At 44.9% G+C, this 5,773-nt stretch overlaps 2 non-coding genes across 2 annotated transcripts; both read left to right on the top strand.

The window, feature by feature from the left end:
- Positions 1-3,638: 3,638 nt before the first annotated feature.
- On the top strand, positions 3,639-3,744 carry TRNAL-CAA (transfer RNA leucine (anticodon CAA)). The gene is made up of 2 exons: positions 3,639-3,676; positions 3,699-3,744. It is a non-coding gene; the product is annotated as a tRNA-Leu (tRNA).
- Positions 3,745-4,047: 303 nt separating this feature from the next.
- Positions 4,048-4,119, top strand: TRNAE-CUC (transfer RNA glutamic acid (anticodon CUC)). Its single transcript has one exon. It is a non-coding gene; the product is annotated as a tRNA-Glu (tRNA).
- The last annotated feature ends 1,654 nt before the right edge of the window (positions 4,120-5,773 follow it).

The raw sequence follows: 5,773 nt of genomic DNA, 5'->3' as shown, positions 1-5,773 counted from the left end.
TCATTCATGCACTCTGCAGTCCACTCTCCATACAGCAGGCAGAGGATCCTTGGAAAGCAGGCCATATCTTACCAAACCTCAGCTCTCCTCTTCACTCAGGCTGGCACCAGGCCCTCTCATTCAGTTCCAGCCACATTGTCTGTTTTGCACTCCTTTCTGGCCTTTGCATCTGTTCTCTCTCTCCACAGATATTCTACCTGGTTGCTCCCTGACTCTCTTCAAATGTCTGCTCAAAGCCACATCCTGAGAGGCCTTCTGAACCACTTACATCTCTCTCTACCCTTCTTTCTCTATTTTTCTTCACAGTACTTATCACTCCCCACATATAATTATTTTGTTTATTTTCCATCTTTCTTTGCTGGAATGTCAGCTTCTTGAGCGCAGACATTTTGTTTTCTTCTCTGGTGTATCCCTGGTCCTTGCCCTCCAGGGTCTCAGAGGATTTTCTGGGTGAGCTAGAAGGAATGAAGGCAGATCAAGCATGTTGAGGAAAAAGCAGCTAGCTCACTGGGGTACATGGGAGACTGTGAGGTAAGGTCAGGCTGGTCAGACGTTCCTGAAGGCCAAGTAGGCCACCAGAGAAATTAGGATATTATCGTCAGGGGAGGGAAAATATCCCTCCCCTTCTCTCAATGCTTATGTCCTCCCTTCAGTTAAGGCTCCAATGTGAAAGAAATGATTATCCAAAACTTGAAAGTAGAAAAGAGATTATTAGTGTGACAAAAGTTCCCTCTTTGACCAAAATTTAGTCAGGCTCCTCTGAGCCCTCTTTTCAACTAGGCCTTGACCTTGCACTTCCATGTCCTGCCTTGTAGAGTCTAATTTTAATAAGAATCCTGCTAGTTAGTCTAGTGAGGATCCCCCCACCTTTAATACCTGATCACCCTCCACAGCTAATCAAATTCCTCATCCCCACCATTCTCCAGGTGATATCTGATGACCCAGGCCTGCAGGAATCCTATTAAATCAGTTTAGCAAGAATCTCTCTACTCTTGATGTCTCTTCTTAGCCATTTTCCATCCAGAGACCCCACCGTGCTCCTTAGCCAGAAATCCCCACTTTTCCTTGCTGTATTTGGAATTGAGCCCAGTTCTATTATATAAGGTCTCTTTTCCCCTGTTGCAATAGTTCCTGGATAAAATATGTTTTTTTTTTTTTTTTTTTTTTTTATGCGTTACGCGGGCCTCTCACTGTTGTGGCCTCTCCCGCTGCGGAGGACAGGCTCCGGACGCGCAGGCTCAGCGGCCATGGCTCACGGGCCCAGCCGCTCCGCGGCACGTGGGACCTTCCCAGACCGGGGCACGAACCCGTGTCCCCTGCATCGGCAGGCGGACTCTCAACCACTGCGCCACCAGGGAAACCCTAAAATATATTTTTAATACTTTAACTGTTATTCAGCTCTGATTCTCTTGGACACTAGGTGTCCTTACAGCTTAGCATTGTCTAGCAGATCTTTTGGGGATTATCTGATTCCATGTGCACCTTTGATTGGCTTCTACTGACTTTATTTCACAATTCCATATGGGTAGAAATTAACCTGTAGAAAACCGATAGTAATGCAAATGGTTTCTGTCTGAGTGCAAGGCCAAAGATTCCTATTTATAGCAATACAAATAAAATTTGTCAAGAGATGCACCTGATTTATCTCTGGTGGAAAAAAACAACCCCAAAGTAGTGACCATACCTTAAACATCACAGTTTATTATACCCTTAATATATTAACCTATCTTGCATCTGTTAGCAATCTCTTTTCAACATTCCTTTGGCTGACTATTAAAAGAATAATGGGGGACTTCCCTGATGGCACAGTGGTTGGGAGTCTGCCTGCCAATGTGAGGGGACACGGGTTCGAGCACTGGTCTGGGAGGATCCCACATGCCGCGGAGCAACTAGGCCGTGTGCCACAACTGCTGGGCCTGTGCTCTGGAACCCATGAGCCACAGCTACTGAGCCCACGAGCCACAGCTGCTGAAGCCCACACGCCTAGAGCCCGTGCTCCCCAACGGGAGAGGTCACTGCAATTAGAGGCCCGCGCAACGCAACGAAGAGTAGCCCCTGCTCGCTGCAACTAGAGAAAGCCTGCATGCAGCAACGAAGACCCAACGCAGCCATAAAAAAAATTTTTAAAAATGACGTCTTCAAAATCTCCTTTGGATTGGTTATAACATCTTACAGAGCCCCTCATTAATGAGTTGAGTAAAATCTTGATCCATGTGCATCATTCATATATTTGCATGGGAGTCATGTGTTTTACTTTTTGAAAATTATTTTTAGAAAAAGTCACTGCAGTGAGGTCTTAGTTGATCAAGCCGGTCTAAAAATAGACCTCCACCATCTCATTGCCCTGCTTTTGTTTTGTCCTTACAGCCTGTATGTTTGTTTGTGCCGACTGTGCCCTTCACCGGCAGTCCGCTTGCCAGGGCAGGGACTTTGTTCACTGCTATATCAATAACGACTCAGTGAACAAATGAATGAATGAGTGAGTGAATGGTATGTGGCCTGGAGCACAGGAGTGGGGTCTTTCCATTTGATGCTAAAGCACTCTTGCTATCTTTGCACTCTTTTGTTAACTGCTCCCCTGAACTCTTTTTAAACTAGGCCTGTCTTTCGGACTTCCATGTTTCTCTCTACAATGTCCATTTTTAGCAAGAATCCTACTAAATATGTTTAACCAGAATGCCCCATCCTTGATATATGATCACCCTGAATATATAATGGGGCTCCTTGTCCTCTACCATCTGCCAGGTGATATCTGATATTCTGGCCTACCTTCAGCAAGAATGCTGTTAGATCGGTTTGTACAGAATCCCCCCTTAGTAATTTTCCATCCAATGACGCCCCCCCCAACCTCTCTCTTTGGCTATAAATTTCCACTCTCTCTTGTTGTACTCAGAGCTGAGTCTAATCTCTCCTCCCCCACTGCAAGACCCTGGTGCAGTGGTACCTACACATATCTTGATAACTTCCCCCTTGAATAAAGTCTTCCTTACAGTGCTTTGACAAGCGTCATGAATGAATTTTTTTTCTTGAACACTGATCTCCCCATTATCTCTAACCACGGCTGGGGGACTTGGCAGAGGAAGAGGGGTGCACCTTAAGAGGATGGGTATGCCAGGGACAATAAGGCAGAAAGCCCTAATAATTTTGAAATAACAACAGTAATCACTGTCGCTTACTCTGTGGCAAGCGTACATTCCAGTGCTTTCCTTGACGAGTATTCACTCGTCTAGCCAGTTTTCGAAGCTAGGGCCAGGAATGTGTGGCGGGGACCCGGGATCTGGCAGTGGCGGGTAGCCCGGGTGGGCTGCATCCTGGCGCTTTCTCTTTGCCTTTGCTGCTATAGTTTCCCTCCTTTGCTGGGCCGGGTGGGCACTAACCCCTCTGGTTTTCTAGAGGGATTGTCCTTGCTTCTGGAGATCCGGCTCGATTTCTGGCTTCGCCCGGGAGAGCGAGGCTGGGCACTCCGGAGTGCCCGGTGTCCTCCAAGAGCTCCGCGGCTGGCGGCCGGCGCCCAGCAGGCGGTTCTCCTTCGCCCTGGCCGGTTGGATCCAGCAACAGCCCGCCCGGATCGTGAGGCGGGGCCGCGCAGCAGACTGCCGCAGGAAGCAGGCTCTCTACGAGTAGACAGCTCACAGCGTGTCAGGATGGCCGAGTGGTCTAAGGCGCCAGACTCAAGGTGTGTACCTTCCCCGTGGGCATTCTGGTCTCCGAATGGAGGCGTGGGTTCGAATCCCACTTCTGACAGGCGTTTTTTACCACTTTCGGCTAGGCTGGCTAACATACGTAAGCGCATTTCCCTCGCGCTACTGGCGTTTTTTTTGTTTGTTTTTTTTCCTGTTTTCTGAGAAGGCGGCCATATTCAGACTTTACCGTTCCTGCTGTTCTCCACTGCCTGTTTTCTCGGATTTACAGTGGCCGAGAGACTGTCTAGGTGGAAGAGGGAGGCGGTGTAAGTACCCGAGGTTCATGTAATCATATTCCCGAACCCAGTTTACGTCACACCTTTTACACTTAGTCTAGCCCGATGTAGACGGTTCGCTCATGTGCTCCCTGGTGGTCTAGTGGTTAGGATTCGGCGCTCTCACCGCCGCGGCCCGGGTTCGATTCCCGGTCAGGGAAAGCTCTGTTTTTGTTTCAACTTAACTTCGAAAATACAGTATTTGCTTTCTTTTTGGGAGAAAGGAATTACCAGAGGTGAGAGTTACTCTGGTTAACGGGTGCTAGCTGTGTGTGAATCATTGTCCTATACCTTAATTAGGAAGGCAAGAACATTGTGGACAGCACTAAATGATCCCAAAAGAAAACCCTGGTGCTGCCACAAGTGCCAGTCTTCCAATGCCCAGGGTTAAAAAAAATCTCCCCGAATGCCCAAACTACCATTAGAATGGCAGATGTCATCTACAGGGGGACTCAGGAAGGTCTTAGCTCCTCACAATGGCTCAGACAAGTTTTGCTATGAAAAGAAGTCAGGAGATTCTCTCCCACCCCAACATCTACCTTTTTATTTTGAAAGTAAATTGAAATAATTAAAACAATGACCCAACGAACACCGGTGTTCTTTCTACCTACATACGACATAGGTTAATATTTTGCCACATTTTCTCTTTCCCTCTAGACAGATAGAGCTTCCCCAGCCTCCCATCCATTTGAAAGTTGCAGACAGTATTACACTACTCCATGTCACACCTGAGAAAATTAACGTTAACTTGTCATCATCAGATACCAGTGCACGTGCAAATTTCCCCTAATTGTTCCCAAAATATCTTTTATAGCTGCTTTTTAAACGTTTTTATTCTAGAAATTTTCACTGCCCATTTTTCTATTGTGACACCTGCGGAAAATAATCTATTTTAATAATAAAAACACTGGTCACACTTAAGTTCTATCTTAATAGTTGTATAATATTTTGACCCTCTATGCTTAATTTGTTGTTTTTCAAAGTATTCATTTCTCCCTGGGTACGTTTTTTAGCCCTCCAGGCCAGAGCTGTTAGGATATATTCTACCTCCATATTAGTTACAAGCGGGCTTGCCAAACGACCCCAGGCCTTGGACAAATAATTTTGCCTCTGCTTTTCTGTGTGCTAGCAGTTGGCTTTTTTGGTAATCTAGCCTTGTGTGGAGTACAGCATGGTGAATGATGGCTGGTGGTCAGGTTGAGCTGAGTTCAAGTTCTGACTGGACTTTTCAGAAGGCAAGATGTCTATCCTTTCTAAGCTTTAGTTTTCTCATCTATAAAACTGGCCAATCAAAGGATGAAGAAGAAAGAGAATGAAAATCCATCTAACCTTTAAGTTTCATTTTGAAATCTTCCCTCATCTTCAAAAGGAATTGGAAGGAATCTAAAAATAAAAAACAAAGGATTTTTTAAAAGCTGGGAAGACATACATCTAAATGTAACTGATTTTCTGTACGTGGTAAGATTATGAAAAATTTAAATTTTCTTTGCTGTAATGTCATGCATTTGCTGATTTTTCTACCATGAGTATATAAAACTTATTAGTAGAAGAATAATACAACTTATTTGAAAAATTGCTCACACCTTACACAAAAATCAACTCAAAATGAGTCATAGATTTAAATGTAACACATAAAACTATAAAAACTTTATAAGAAAACAGGAGAAAACGTTTAGGACCTAGGGCTTAGTGAAGAGGTCTTAGAAATGACAATAAAAACATGATCCACAAAAGAAAATATTAAATTGGACCTCATCAAAATGAAAAACTTATTCTGCAAAAGACCTTGTTAAGAGGATGTAAAGACAAGCAACA

This window comes from Phocoena phocoena, chromosome 3, assembly GCF_963924675.1.
Source record: "Phocoena phocoena chromosome 3, mPhoPho1.1, whole genome shotgun sequence".
Classification (NCBI taxonomy): domain Eukaryota; kingdom Metazoa; phylum Chordata; class Mammalia; order Artiodactyla; family Phocoenidae; genus Phocoena; species Phocoena phocoena.
This window is presented reverse-complemented; position numbering and strand designations above follow the sequence as displayed.